We start from the raw sequence: 15,987 nt of genomic DNA, 5'->3' as shown, positions 1-15,987 counted from the left end.
AAATAACTACTGTATGTCAGTGATTTTATGATCTTTTTTTTTTTTTTTTGGACATTTTGCTACCTCTAGAAATCAGTATGCATCTTCCAACCTACGATATCATCGATTCGATGAAAGACAGTATTTATGAAGCATTTATTACCGAATAAGAAACTACATTAGATATGGAATATACATGACCCTTGTCCTCAAATATTTTCCGATGAATTTGCAAGACAGATCATGATAAAATTTCAAATGGATGCCAGAGACATGGTTCCCAGACTGCACCAAGGTACCTGGGACAGGCCAGCAAATGTTTAAGCTTCCGAGGGGAACAAAGTGATACTCAACCTCTGTTGGACCTTACAACTACCAGCTCAAAGTGTTCCTACCAGTGGTTGGCAGTAGATTGTACTATCTTCTTCTTCTTCTTTTTTATGATGCCATATCTTACAAAGCTGAGTTTTTGGTGGCTGCTGTGATTAAAGCAAGTGCCAGGGAAAAATCGATGTGGAACAGAAAATGAGAGTGGCAGTGTCTGACCTGATTCTAAGGTTTGAGAAGTTGTGCAGTGCCCAACAGGTGCACACGTCCTATTTGTAATTCATTGTGGCTATTTAAGAATGGGATACAAATATCCTTTTTTCTTCTTATTCATTGTCAATATTTTTTTCAAATAGTTCCTAGCTGTTAGGACATAAATACTTATTGTTTGGACCTAGCCAGGTAATAAATGGAACTGATGGGTATTCCTTCTGGCCTAGGCGCCCTGAGAAAAAAATGTCTGAGACATTAAATTCTCTGTGAACTGAGAAAGTTTGGGAACTTCTCTGTTAGGGCCTATCACCAACAAGCTGAAACACGATTATGACTTGCGTAAGGTCACCCTGAAGCAAGGAAAACAAAAAAAGTTAAAGAAGTTATTTAAAATTTTGAGTTTGGCAGGGGGGCCTGGCTGGCTCGGTCGGTAGAGCATGTGACTCTTGATCTGGGGGTTCTAAGTTTGAGCTCCACATTGGGTGTGGAGATTACTTAAGAATAAAATCTAGGAGCACCTGGGTGGCTCAGTCGGTTAAGTGTCCAACTCTTGATTTCTGTTCAGGCCACGATCTCACATTTTGTGGGTTTGAGCCCCACGTTGGGCCCCACGCTGACAGTGCAGTATGGAGCCTGCTTGGGATCTCTCTCCCTCTTTCTCTTTGCCCCTTCCCCGCTTGCTGTCTCTCTCTGTCTCAAAAAGAAATAAACATTAAAAAATAAAATCTTGGGGGCGCCTGGGTGGCGCAGTCGGTTAAGCGTCCGACTTCAGCCAGGTCACGATCTCGCGGTCCGTGAGTTCGAGCCCCGCGTCAGGCTCTGGGCTGATGGCTCAGAGCCTGGAGCCTGTTTCCGATTCTGCGTCTCCCTCTCTCTCTGCCCCTCCCCCGTTCATGCTCTGTCTCTCTCTGTCCCAAAAATAAATAAACGTTGAAAAAAAAAATTAAAAAAAAAAAAAAAAATCTTGGGGCACCTGGGTGGCTCCGAAGTCGGTTAAACAGCCAACTTCGGCTCAACTCATGATCTCGTGGTTCATGGGTTCAAGGCTGGAGTTGGTCTCTGTGCTGACAGCTCAGAGCCTGGAGCCTGCTTTGGATTCGGTGTCTCTCTCTGTCTCCCCCCGGCTCGTGCTCTCTGTCTCTCTCTCAAAATAAATAAATCTAAAAAAAAAAGAAATCTAAAATAAAAAGTTGAGTTTATTTTGCCTTTAAATCTAAGTAATGCTTGCACATAGTATTATAAAGCAAGACGTAAAGAAATGCATAAAATGGAGAGCAACAGTCTCTCCCCAACTCTACCCCCAATCTCGCTTCCAGAGGCCATTCCATGTAACAGTTTAAAACAATTTTTTTAACTTTATTTATTTTTGAGAGAGAGAGAGAGAGAGAGAGAGAGAGACAGTGTGAGCGGGGGAGGGACAGAGAGAGAGGGAGACACAGAATCCAAAGCAGGCTCCAGGATCTGAGCTGTCAGCACAGAGCCCGACGTGGGGCTCGAACTTCCGAACCTTGAGACTGTGACCTGAAGCGAAGTCGGACTCTTAACCGACGGAGCCACCCAGGCGCCCCATCATGCAACAGTTTTTAATTTCACTTCTGGTGGTCACCTCCAAAGCTCAAGTGTTTATAGTTCTACGTCACAATTTACTTCCACTTTTAGACAGTCTCTGTCAATGCCTCGGAAGGATGAGAACTTGAGTCCCCATTCTCTTCTCTTTTCCAGCCATCGACAGCATACTTCCGTTTTTATTTCCTCTGCTGATGACCTTGGGAACTTTAAAGAACACACTGCAGTCTCTGACTCCCCCAACCCCAGGTGTTCCCTCTTGAGTCACGGTTATGTTGGACGGGGATGTGCGCCCTGACCTTTCCCTGGCCCCTCTGCTCCCTACCTCACCTCCCCATTTCTACCTCTGTCCTCCACGCTGCCACTGCCTCCACTCGTCACCTTTCTGTTTGGTCCTGTAATCACAGTGAAGTCTTCCTTCTGTCTCTGGGCCGATTTCGAAAGCGAAATGCTCTTAAGCAGCGTTTATATGATCGCGACTTTGTGAATACTGTTCCCTTCAGAATCGCATGCGTGCTAGCCTCACGCTTCCTTTCCTGGGGTCCAGCACCTGCCTCAAGTGGATTCTCTTTGTTCTGAAAATGGGTTGTTCAAAATCACTCCAACATTTCACTTGGCTTCACATTTAGAGCACGTCTTTTTTTACAGCTTCCTCCCACCCCCAAGTTCCTAATCACTGTCGATTCTCGTTAAGTGCAGTCGCGGTGTTTTACAAAGCAGCCGGGAACACTGGATTGGTGAATAGTGGAGCACTGATCCTAGGGGAAACAGGGTTAGGTGGCCGCGAGCCTCCGGTCACAACTTTTTCATCAACGAATCAACACATCACCTTGTTTTATGTGCGTTTCTGTTTAAAGACACCTTTTATAATATGTATTGTTGATTCACCAACACCGCGCTCACGGGAAATCGCGCCGTGACTTAAGCCTGAGCGAACCTCATCGGACACATATATTTTCTCCAGAAGGCACATTCCTTCACAGCCTTCTTGTGCTCAGGAACACTAGACAGCGCTTCAGGACGATGCTTGGGGGCCACTTTAAACAGTGGAATCGCCAATGGGAAGCACAAAAAGGTGAAAACATGGCACTAGATAGACCATGGGAAGGGCACCAATTTCCAGCGTGACAGATGAACGAGGAAACCAGGCCTTGTTAGAAGTCAGCAGGGAAAGTGACCGATGGATGGGTGGCTCAAATGTTTTGCCGCCCTGTGCATGTCCTTGAGAGACTGAAATGCATTGATTTGGGGGTTCCAAATAAATTTTAGCAGGCAGGCAAATTCGCTGATATGGAACCCGTGAATAACGATGATCAATCAGTCGTACTTTCCTTCGTTCTTGTTGACAAAAGGGAAGTGTGGCTTTGCCACAGCCTAAAAATCACCGAGCTTCTTGGTCATTGGTCTTCGCAGGGGCCGCTTTCTTCCCAGAGACTTTTATCCTGAAGCCCTTTGACCTCATGCTCCAGTTTGGAATGGTTGTTTTACCCAGAGGTCATCCTGGGAATGTCTTCCCCCATGCCTCATCCATGATCCAATCATCCCTCATCCAATGACCTCCTCTTTCTCGACTTTCTCCCTTATATTCTTGGTGTCAGCCTCCTGTAACTCTTCAGGGACAGCACAGAGAAGTAAACTTTGTTTTCTTACATAAATGAAACTGTCTTTACTGAATGATCTCTGGATTATCCTTGGGTGGGGTATAGTTTTTAGCATCCACATCATTTTGCTTCAATATTTTGAAGCCATTGATCCACTGGTGTTTTCATCCAGTGTTACAGGTAAGTTTGGTGCCCCCCAACTCCCAAGACTTTAGATTTTCTCTTTATGTTCTAATACTCCACAAAGATGTGCCTAGGTGTGAGTCCCCCCGACCCCATTCACCCTGCTCCGCATTTGGCAATAAGCCTGTTCACTCAATCAGAAGACTCATCTCTTTAATAACTTCAGGAATTTTCTATTACGGATTTGATTATTTCCCCCCATCTCTTTATCTCTCCCAAGTGCCCCTTCTCTTACGGGGATGCTTGTGAACCAGGGGTTGGATCTCCTGGGTTGCTCCTCTAACTCTCTTACCCCTTCCCTTCCATTTTTTCCCCCAGTCCTCTTAACATCTAATGTTGGCAATCATATTATTAATGTCCAACAGCTCTTTCCTGTCTCTGATTATTCCTTTTTCATATCATCCTGTTCCTGTATGAAGGCACCATGTCTTCAAGTTTCTCTGAAATTACTTAGGGTGTGTTTATGTTATCATCTGTTCTTTCGATTATCTCACCCAGCTCATCATCCTATGTGTTCATTATCATCTTTCTCTTTCATGACGGCTTTTCTTAAATGTCTGGTGACCTTTGGTCAGGCCTTGATACTTAAGAATGATAGACAAGGCTAATGATGATAGGCAGATGGAAGAGTTTTCCTCAGCTCTCCTTTGGTAGGCATGGTTCCTGCTTGGGACCTCTGGGTGTGTGCATAGCACATGTCAGTCAACACCTCACCTGAGCGTGTCCAGTCAGGGACTGAGAGCCCCCGAAGGCCAGAACCAGAAATTCTAGGAATCCTAGAAATCCTAGAAATTCTAGACCAGCCCTGAGTTGTTCAATTTCTTCAGAGGGGAAGCCTCAGACTGTTAGCGGGGGGAGAAATGGAAGATCACCGGAAGCTCAACTGGGAGAAGGGGAGGGAGAGAGGCCAATCCACTTGGCTTTTCCAGAAACAGACCCACAACGACTCTTCACTTCTCACCCTGCCCACCTTCAGTGGAGCTCCCTCTTGCATTCACCCTTATATTATTTTTTATTTGAGAGAGAGAGAGAGAGAGAGCGCAAGTGGGGGAGGAGGGGCAGAGGGAGAGAGAGAATCTCAAGCAGACTCCATGCTCAGCGTGGTGTGGGGTGCAATCCCACAACTCTGAGATCATGAGTTGAAATCAAGAGTCGGACCCTCAATTGTCTGAGCCACCCAGGTGCCCCTTGCATTTTACTCTTCTTACTTGTGGCTTCCCCTGTGACATTGTCTGCAGAGTCCCAGGTACTTCCAGTCTTCCAGAAATCTGTTGAAATCTCCCACTTGCTAATGAGCAACACCACCCCCTTGCCCTTTTGTTGTTGCTTATTTTCTTTGCAATTCTTTACCAGTATTTCTGTGGGCTCCAAGAGAAGGAAGCCCATATACTCCGTCCATCATGTGGAACTGGAAACGGAAAGTGTCACTTTAATTTAACATCTTCACAAACATCATTTGGGAATCAGCCTCGAAATGAGTATTCTGGTAAGGAGAAAAAGTTCAACTGTGTTATAATTGAGTAATAATGTCATATTGAAAAATTTAGATCACTTTCATCACCAGGTGAGTCATTGGTCTTGAGATAATTGAAGAATATAAAATTTCATATCAAGAGATTATATAAGACCCATTAATATAACAGGATCAAATTCAGTGAGTCTGTATTTGCCCGATTGTAGCATATGGGATTCCTATAAATAATATTTATAATTATACTGTAATCCCAGAAGGGAGGAGAGGAAAGAAAAGAAAAATCCCAAGCATCTGCCCTTATTGAATGAATTGCTTTTGGTGGGAAACAGCAAACTGTACTCAACACACTGACTGGCTCTGTAAAGGACAAAATGGTCTGCTTTCTTCAGACCACTATTTTCTTTTAATTTAAATAAGTCCTTTCTTAAGCATAAAGAGCTGATAAAGAACATTTTTTTTTATGCCTCAAGCAACTTCTGGAAATTTTTATTCTATGTCAACTGATGGGGACTATGACAAACCCTAGCCAATCAGCAAGAAGGTCCACTGGAAGCCGCCAGCAGTCTTGATTTAAGTGACCATTTTCTTGCCATCCAGCTTCTGCAAATGCTCACAGGGTGGGCTTGGGTCTCACGCCTGCCTGCGTGCTCCTGGTGGGTGGCGAAATCAGAGGCAGATCCCGGCACCAGCTGCCTCTTCTTTAGTGAGGAGGGACCCCCAGGGGCCGGTGGCAGGGGAGAGGGGAGCCCGAGCCCCGGAAATCAACAAGACTTGGGGTCTCGCTCTTTTTGTTTATGACTCTATCCCTGCACTAGCACAAGCCTTGGCTCCTAGAAGATTCTCCATAAGTTTCTGCAGAATACATGAACGAAAGAGCGAATTCCCGTGAAAAAGTATACACATCAAAAGGCTTTCATATATACATTACTTGAAAAGTGGAAATAAGAGGTCTTGTAGCTTTTTAATGATGGAAATGAATTTTTTTTAACTTCAAATACGGTTTTAAAATTGCTGAAATGTATTCTTCTTTAGGCCCCATGACATTTCTCTAATCTGTAGGATCGTGTGTCAGAATATTTCATATTGTAAATAATTATGAAAAATAAAGTAGACACCACAATGAAGCATCTTCACTCTGTCAGTTCCAAACCATCCTTTGGGAGAATGAAATGAGATGGAATAAAACTGGGCAGGACCTAAGGGAATTCAATACCAATGTATTAATTATATGTAGAAATATATTTTTAAAGGGCGTTAAAAAAACCTCTTAGTCTCCCACCTAATAGAATTCTAATATATTTTGGTGTGTTGCCCTAAGGACTGTATTAAAATAATAATAGTTTGTTAGTATTATTTTGTGGCTGTGAAAACCATTTTCGGTAATCCCAGCTAAATCACTTGCTCTATTACACTTGCATTTATGAAGTCCAAGGGCAAATATATTATTGCACAAGTTAATACTTTCCAAACCGTTTTCTTCCAAGGCCACCTTTAAGTGAATGAGCATAGTCAATAATTTTATCGTCATATATGTTAAAGCACATTAACAATTTATAATGTAAAGAGCTATAGCAAACTCAATTTCATCAAAATGACACACGGATCAAATTAACTAAATTAACCAACCATGAACGTTAGAACCAAGCGTTAGCCCAATTTATTTAAATTATACTATTGGGTTACAAATCATTCCTTTTTTAAAAAAAGTCTTTCAAGCCATGTCCTGGAATAATCTAGGGGGAAGCTCACCCACCCGTGCGTTCTTTATAAGCCACAGTCAGAGCGGGTGTGCCCACATCCTTCTAGAAGGGATGGGGAGAGGAGGGCAGAGCAAGCGGGGGGGGGGGGGGATAGATATGGCATGGATTTACTGTATAAGCTGTTACTGCAGTACTCGGTGACTTTTTTTTTAATTAAAAATTTTTTAAATTTATTTTTGAGAGAGAGAGAGAGAGAGAGAGAGAGAGGGACAGAGCACAAGCCAGGAAGGGGCAGAGAGAGAGAGAGAGAGACAGAATCTAAAGCAGGCTCCAGATTCTTGGACGTGGGACCATGAGATCCCTCGAACTCACGGACCATGAGATCAAGACCTGAGCCAAAGTCTGCCACTTAACCGACTGAGCCACCCAGGCGCCCCAGTACTTGGTGACTTTTAACAGGTTCTGCTGCCTTTGTTGAACGTGAGCTCAAGTTTTTGTTTTTGTTTTTTAAAGACAAAGGGACCAAGTTGTTGATATATATTTGGTTTCTTCATTATTGGCCTTCTGCTATTCTCTAATATAATATAAATATATTTGGCCACCTATGGTACTAGTCGGATGAGAAATGAATATAAGCAAATGGATAAAAATCAGTTTTGTTCTTGTTGGATCTTAGTAATGCACCCCAGAAGAAAACGTCTTCCTGAATCCATTCAGTCATGGAGAACAAAATAAAAACCAAAACCCTTCGCTGCGTCCAGCTGGGTCTCTTTTGCTCTTACCGCTGACAAACAGGACCAGTGGGCAGGCTATCGTGTCTCCATAAAATCCCATAGTTTCAAATTAGTCGTGAGGGTGACTGTTAGAGACAGTAGTCCCCTGAGCAGGGAACTGACTTTGTCTAAGCCAAGAGCTTCTCAGGTGAGGGGTGAAGGGACTTGGGAGTTCCCTCTGGGGCTGGGAGTGAGCAAACCAGTACAGACAGCAGGTAGGCTGTGGCCCTTGGTGCCGCCTCATCTGCCAGAGGCTTCCGGAGACACCCACCGCTGGACACATAGGTGGGGCCGGTTGTGGGCTCTTGGGGCAGAGGTAGCTGCCCCGGAATCCCTCTTCCTCCATCCCTCTCCTGCCCGTTCCTCCCTCCCCTGTTTTCCTCACTGTCCGTCCTAAGGTGCTGGCTGCAATGTGGCCACAAGTGGCAAGGGTCGGGGGCTCCAGGTGTAGTGCGGTGTCGTCCCCAGACAGAAGGTATGGCGGACCCCAGCAGGTGTGTGTGTCGGGGGGCAGGGGTTCCAGTGTTGGACTCACCACCTGTGGCCCTTAGCCAAACCCGCTGATTTTTTAACAACCTCCCACCCCCCAACTCCGCCAACTTTGCTCGAAACAAACAAAAAAGAACAACCTTTCAGGAGATCCAATATTTAGAGCAGATGGAGGGAAGGGCAGCTGTCCTGGCTGGAGTGGGGAGGTGCCTGAGAACCTTCATGGCTGGGTCCCCACATTTTCTGCTTTGGGGCTCTGAGAAACGACAGCCATTACACCTGCTAACTTGTGAGGTCCCTTCCAACCTGAAAGAGGCTTCTGTTCTACGAAGATGCTCAAAATGTCACTCTGTCTGACCCCCCTCTATGAAATCTACAGACCTGGAAAAACCCGGTAGAATTAAGTCGCATCCAGGCGATCTTTCCTTTGAAGTGACTATTTCGTCACCCACGATAACCACAGAATAGAACAACCGGGCCTGAAAATTCTACCTTGGTTTTTTCCCAAGACTGCCTCTTCTCCACTCTGAGGCAATAACCTATAGAGTTTCCTGAAGTGCGACTCCAGTGTTGGACAGCGCTGTGTTGAAATTCACAAAGATCCGTCAATTTGCAAATCTAGTACTCTGATGGGGGACCCGGTGAACTATCATCGGACCTAAAAGTTGATGTTGTAAATTATAAAAGCTATTGGAGCTTACTTTTTCATATTCTACCACCACTGTTTAATTTTAACGGCTTTATTGAGCAGTGAAGGGAGCACAGAGTACAAGTTGGCATAATATATGTCATTATTAGTGCCAGGCCTCGTAAACACAGGGCCCGGGTTTTCCAGGATCGGGTTGATTTTACTTTGTGATATTTTTGGCCTGTCGTTATGGAAACGCCCCATATTTAGGCATCCAAACTATATCATCAGGACCGCCTCTTATATCCAGAAACAACCCCCAAATCTCTGATCAGATTGTGTGTTGCGATTTAGGGTTAAACAATATGGTCGCCGCCGCAAATTCTGGAGTCCCGGGATCAGCTGAAGTAAACGTGCCCGGACCGAGGCCGGTGGTCCGGTGCATATTTCCACACACACTTCTGTCAAAGCGCAAGAATTCCGACTTGAATTACTTACTCCATTCCACGTCCAAATTGGCAACGCCAGTCAAATAAATCGGGCCAAGGATGATGGATGGTGAGATGGATAAATGAACAGTAAGGGCTTCAGAGAAACCACCAAATTCATCTTATTTAATGCGTGGCGACAAGACAGTTTAAAGTATAGGGTGATGTGGCTCCATCGGATCGTCTTTATCTTTCACCTGACATAGGCAGGTAACACAGTGATGCAAATAACAAGTTTTAGAATAAGAATCTGCATAATGAGAAGCAACCCCCTTGCTCTCCCGTCGCGGAGGTAAGGATGTGGGGCTGTGGCGCGAGGCTGCCTGGGCTGGGGTCCCAAGTCTACCTCCGCCCAGGTGTGGGCACGTCCTCAACCTCTCTTTCCTTTTCTGTCATTTGGGTATAACAATGGTATCTACCTAAAGTGCTGTTGTAAGAATGAAATGAGTTAATGCACATAAAATGTCTGGAACAGTGCCTGGCAGGCAGGAAGGCATTCAATAAACATTAGCAATTGTGACTTATTTCCATGGAAGCAACAGTTTCGGAGAACGATTTTCCTGGGATGCAGGCTGGCACTTCCCCTCTGTTTCAAAAGCAACTATTGCAACACTATAGCGTTTGATGTTCTGTGTCTACCACGAGGCTTGAACTCGGCAACATCTATTTCCCTCACTGATCTTAGGGGCGGTAATGAAATGTCAGCTCTGGGGAAGCTCCCAGAGCTACCTAATCTACTCAGAACCTTGTGACAGTGACCTTTTATTTTTCCCAAGGCGGGGCACTTTGGGGCCCCTCCTAGTCTAATCCCGCATCCCCCCAAAATCCCATCTGCCGGAGAATTCACAATCATCATGAGGTTAGAATCGTAGGATTTCACAAAATCAGGATCTAAGACTGAAAGGGACTTGAGCCATCAACTATTTTTAGGGGTCCCTCCTAATTTCAGCCACCGTAAAAGGTGTGGCATGGGAGGAGCTCATGAAACAGCTTGTCCATGACCCCACGGTCTGTGTGAAACCGGACCTAGGACCAGCCCCCTAACCCCCACTTCTGGAACCCTGGGCTGGGGCTGTTCTTCCTACACTGTTACCCTTTGCATAGTGTTATGTACACATTTGACCTTAAATGAGTGTTTGAAGGCAACTAGCCTTAAGTATTTGTTTCAAAAGTATTTTGAGGGTGCCTTTTGTGATTTTTCTGGTGGTGGTGGGGAACGAAGTAGCCTTTCAAACACTTATCTTTCCCTCCAACTTAATTCCCAAAATATATCCCAGTGTGCATCCAGGAGAATACAAACCCTCCATCCTGAAGTTTTCACTACCTTTTTAAAATACTACCTGCCAGGGCGCCTGGGTGGCTCAGTCAGTTGAGTGTCAGATTTCAGCTCAGGTCATGATCTTGAGGTTCATGGGTTCGAGCCCTGCGTCGGGGTCTGTGCTGACAGCTCAGAGCCTGGAGCCTGCTTCAGATTCTGTGTCTCCCTCTCTCTCTGCCCCTCCCCTGTTCGTGCTTTGTCTCTCTCTCAAAGATAAATAAACATAATTTTTTTTTTAAGTACTACCTTCCAATACCATAAAATTGTTAGATGTCATACCTCTATTGGTTCTTTTTTTTTCCTTCTAAATCTAATTTAATGGGTGGCTCAGTCATTTGAGCCGCCAACTCTTGATTTCAGCTCAGGTTACGATCCCAGGGTCATGGGATCGAGCCCTGCATTCTGGTTCTACACTGAGCGTGGAGCCTGCTTAAGATTCTCTCCCTCTCCTGCTGCCCCTACTCCGATCGTGCTCTCTAAAATTAAAAAAAAAAAAAAAAAAAAGATAGAAATGATAAACTGTTGGTTTAGTTCTCTTTGACCTGAACCTTGGCAGGGCCGGTGGGGACTCAGCCTCGAAAGAGAATTTATGTGACGACAGTCTGGTCAAGCATCCTTCTGCCTGCCTTGGACCCTTTCCCGCTCTCCTCCAATCCTCCTGCAGTGTCTGTGAAGCTTGGTCCTCCACCCCCCACCCCGTTCCAGCCTAAAACGCTGTTCTCCCTGTAAACACTGTTGTAACATTTTATTGTGGCTTTTATTACACATTATCAATCACTTGTATCTTAATTGTATTTAGTTATGCAAGTAATATAGAAATCAATTCAAATTGTAAAATTTCGAACGTTGTAACAATGGTTACAGATGGGTATGAATAATTGTGTGACTAATCTCTTCCTTGACAATTCCTCCAGTTGTCTCTTCCAGTGGGTGTCTTTACAGCCCTATCTGTTTTTGTATGTATTTTTACTTATGGGAATGTATAGTATTATTATTTTTTGATAGTCCCATACAGTACATATTGTTCTGTCATTGCCTTTTTCTTTAATCATATGGTTTGATGACCTTTCCGTCTCAGCATACATAGACTTACTTCGTTCTTTTGAACTGTTGCCTAATTATCCAGAAGTAAATGCGCCATTATTTAGCCATTCCCTATGATGGCCATTAGGTTGCTTTTAGTTTCAAAACTACCAAAACTCTGCACACTGGTGCCTGCTTCTCTAGGATATACACGAAGAAATGGAATGGCTGGGTCATAGAATGTGCACATTATTAACTTTAACAGTGCCAAACTGCCCTTCAAATTGGCAGTTTCAATTTACACGCCTGTTAGCAGTGCAGGAAAGCCCCCGGTTTCCCACTCAGCTTGCCAAGATTAATTACTTTTTACCTGCACATGTTATCGCCTAGGCTTAGGATGTAAGCTCTCTGAGAGCAGGGCCCATGACTACCCCATATTTGCATTTCTTCCCGCATGCAGAGGTGTTTAATAATTGGTGCCCAATAAATGTTTGTTCAATGATCTCCCACCATAAGTTCTTTGCTCATCTTTGCACAAAAAAAGCATTTACCAAGGGTGCATCTTTGAGGCTATTTCTTTTTATTTTTTTTAAGTTAAAAAATATTTTTAAGGTTTTATTTACTTATTTTTGAGAGAGACAGAGTGTGAGGGAGGGGAGGGAAGGGAGGGAGGGAGAGAGAGAGAGAGAGAGAGAGAATCCCAAGCAGACTCCAGGCTGTTAGCACAGAGCCCAATGTGGGGCTCGAACCCACGAAACTGTGAGATCATGACCTGAGCCGAAACTAAGGGTCAGACACTTGACTGACTGAGCTACCTAGGCACACTTGAGGTTATTTAAGAATGAAAAACATTTTTTAAAAAGTTGCTCATGGGGTGGGTGCCTGGGTGGTTCAGTGGGTTAAGCATCAGACTCTTCATTTCAGCTCAGGTCATGATCTCACGGTTTGTGAGATTGAGTCCAGCCTCCTGCTCTTGGCTGACATCAGGGAGCCTGCTTGGGATTCTCTCTCTCTCTCTCTCTCTCTCTCAAAAAAAAAAAAAAAAAAAAAAAAAAAGTTGGTTGAATTTTTGCTCTCTGTCTCAAAAAAAAAAAAAAAGTCGGTTGAATTTTTGCACACCCTTCCCCCTAGCCAAGTTACAGATATATTCCATTTAAAGTCGCCTGAGGAAAACAGGACTCCCTCCTGCTCTGCTTGGCAGGAGGCAGTGAAAACAGACCTGGCTGTCTCAGACAATAGCCGGTAGGGTGTCTCACCCACTGGGAAAAGCTACAGAATCCCTGGGAACTAGACAGAAGATGGGATGGGGAGAGAGTAAGGTCAGACTCTTTGGAACATTCTGGATCCAAGGAGCTAAATTCTTTGACAGAGTTTTGAAAGAGAGGAAACCATTAATAATGCCCAAAGCACGTCAATAAATGGATCCAGGCGAGGAAGAAATTGACAAGCTAGCAGAACTGGAGTGCAGAGGTGGGCATATATACATTTTTAAATTTGGATACAGGAAAGGGAGGTTTTAAAGGTGTGAATTACTCGATCCATGATAAACTTTTCCTCCAGGCAGAGCCTATTTTTATTTACATGATCATCTCGGCTACAGCGATTCTAAAAACCATGAGCGTGTTTCCAAATCTTGGCGTTCTGAACACTCATTTGAAAAAAAAAAAAAAAAAGGAGTTTTCCAAAGGAGTAAGTGATAACGTTCAGTTAAATATGAACGAACTGAGAATTCTGTGTCGCTTAGTTTGTTTCCACAAAGGAACTGGTCCTAAATAAGAAACAACACAAACGGAGGCGCATTTCGCTCTTGATAACGTTTCTGTTTCTCGACACAAACACAAATGAGGAAAGTGAGGAAACCAATTTGCTAGGGGGTGCTGACCACCTCCAGAAGAACAGGCCCCTGAGGCCCGGGGATCTAGGCCCGGGCCCTGGGTGGACTCCCCACTGGCCGAGTAGAGGCTGGAGCGCACCGCTGTTCACCGGCGCCGCGGGAATGCGGGGACCACCTTTACTGTCCCGGCCGCACCGCCCCAGACACACAGGGACCTGCGCTTTGGTTCCTCGGCCCGCTGCTTCTGGCCTCCTTCACCTCTTCGCCCATCGTGGGACGGTTGCCATTAAACCCCGGCAGTGACCGGGCCGAAATCACGCCCGCGGTGGCTCCGGAGCAATCGGCGACAGGAAACTCCTGGAGAGGGAGGCTCATTTGGCCCTTTGGGGGCTCAATGCCCTTTGGCCATTGTTGGGAGGAACAAAGAGGGCAGGAGCGGAGGGCGCCCCCACGAGGAAAGGCGGGGAAGGACACCCACGGGCGCGATTTAGGCGGCGGGCGAAGCTGGCACCGGGGTGCTCGGAGGCGCGGGCTGCGAGCCGCGGAGGTAGGGCCGGTCCCTCCCGCCGCGCCCCGCACGCGCTTTGCGCGCCGTCTGGCGCCCGCCGCAGCCCTTTCCTTCGTCGCGGCCGCTTTACTTTTGTCCCTTTTTTCCTTTTTATTACCATTATTATTATATATATATTTTTCCCGCGCAAAGCGGGAAGCCGGGACTGCCCAAGCGGGCGGCGGAGGGGCCGCCATTTCCCGGGGACAGCGCAGCGCGCGGCGGCACCGGGCGCCCCGGAAAGGGAACCGGAGGGGAGTGCCCGGCCCCGAGCCCTCCTCCGCGCCGGCCGGGGGCTCGCGGCGCTCGTGGCGCCCGGCGACCGCGCGGCAGCCCCCGGCCTCGCCCCCGCCGCCCGCGTCCCCGGCCTGACCTTCGGCGGCGCGGCCCGCCCCCGGCCCCCGGCCCCTTCCCTCCGCTCCGCGCCCCCGCGCCCCTTCCATTGTCAGCCCGGAGCGGCCGGCGCCCAGCCCCGCACCCTCGGAGGCCCCCCGAGCGGCCCACCGCCCGGGAGCGGTCCCCTCGGCGGCCGGGCGCCTCCCTCCTCCGCTCCGGCGCCCCGAACTCCGCATCCCGGGAGCCCTCCGCTCCCTCCCTGGCCGGCCTCGCCGCGGCCCGCCGCCGGACCCCGCATCCCGCCGCCTCCTCCCTCCTCGCCCAGGATGCCCCCGCTCCTCGCCGGCCGCTGCAATTTTACCGCTTCTTTAGCACCCCCCCCCCACCCCCCGCCTTTATTTCCCGAGGAAGCAAGTTGGGCAGCTTGATTTATGAATTCTTCTCTCTTTCTTTTGCGGGGAGGGTCGGCTATCGGGGTGCGCCGGCAGGGGCCGGGCGGCGGGAGAGGCAGGGGTTCTCTCCGGCCCCTGCACTGCCCCCGCGGCGCGTTTTGTTTCCAGACCCCGGAGCCCCCTGAACAATAATGCCATCGCCATGGCGGGCTCACCTGGTGCTGCGCCGCCTGCTCCGGGCGCCCGGTGCCCTCGGCGCGCCGCTCCCGGGGCGCAGGTTCGGCCCGCGCGGCGCCGGTGCCGGGCAGGACTCTTTGCCTTTCTTTGGGTTCTATCGGTGCTTGTCAATGGCGGCAAGCGGCAGTTCTCCGGGCCGCGGATAGTAGCGGGGGGAGGAGGAGGAGGGAGAAGGGATTGCTCCTTCTCCACATAACCACCTCTAGGAGGAGTCGCTCAGCCTCATCCCCCGCCAGCCCAGGCTCCGCGACGGGTCCGGGGCTTTCGGTGGGGCTTGATGAGCTATTGTCCTTCAGGAGCATTAATGATGAAACCGCGCGGCCTCCGCGTCGCCCGCGGATCTGCTGGATGCGCTGAGGGCCACTTGCTAAGATGAGGCTTTCCCCAGGGCTGGGGACCGAAGCACTACGGTCACGATCCGGAGTCTCCCGTTTGCGGAATCCACCTTTGGTGGAAGAAGGCGGCGTGGGCGTTCATCGGGCAGTTCTGGGGAGAGTCTTGGAAGGTGAAAGCCGAAAATGCCACCTTCGATGCTCTCTCCTGTCCTCAGATAATGACAAATACTGTACATTAACGTTCGTGTGTACCACTGGGGCTGTAGCAAAGGGTAGCCACAGCCACAAGAACTGAGAACGTGTATCCATGCCTGCTGGCTTTTTATAAATTAAGACCAATTTAGATTCCAGCGTTGCATAATATTTGGAGTAGCAGATGTATGTTTTGGAGGGTAGGACTGTGTGCCTGGACATCCTTTTTAAGTCGGTTGCTTGGTAGTGTGTTAATTTGTAATATCCCAGCAGCTATTGATTAGCACAAGGCTATTGTCTTAAGGACCAAATGTTATTAGTTTCTAGAAAATGCATTTTTATGGGGATGGGG

General features: G+C 47.5%; 1 protein-coding gene across 1 annotated transcript in view; it reads right to left on the bottom strand.

Annotated features, from left to right (window-relative positions):
- The window catches only part of LOC122492842 (core histone macro-H2A.2), a 59,596-nt gene extending 43,887 nt beyond the window's left edge, over positions 1-15,709 (bottom strand). The window contains exon 1 of the mRNA XM_043596533.1: positions 15,087-15,709. The gene's annotated coding sequence lies outside the window, so the exon portion shown is untranslated. The remainder of the gene's footprint in view (positions 1-15,086) is intronic.
- Positions 15,710-15,987: the final 278 nt, after the last annotated feature.

The sequence above is a fragment of the Prionailurus bengalensis genome, chromosome D2 (assembly GCF_016509475.1).
Source record: "Prionailurus bengalensis isolate Pbe53 chromosome D2, Fcat_Pben_1.1_paternal_pri, whole genome shotgun sequence".
Classification (NCBI taxonomy): Eukaryota; Metazoa; Chordata; class Mammalia; order Carnivora; family Felidae; genus Prionailurus; species Prionailurus bengalensis.
The sequence above is the reverse complement of the archived record's forward strand: the minus strand, read 5'-3'. Positions and strand labels throughout refer to the sequence as shown.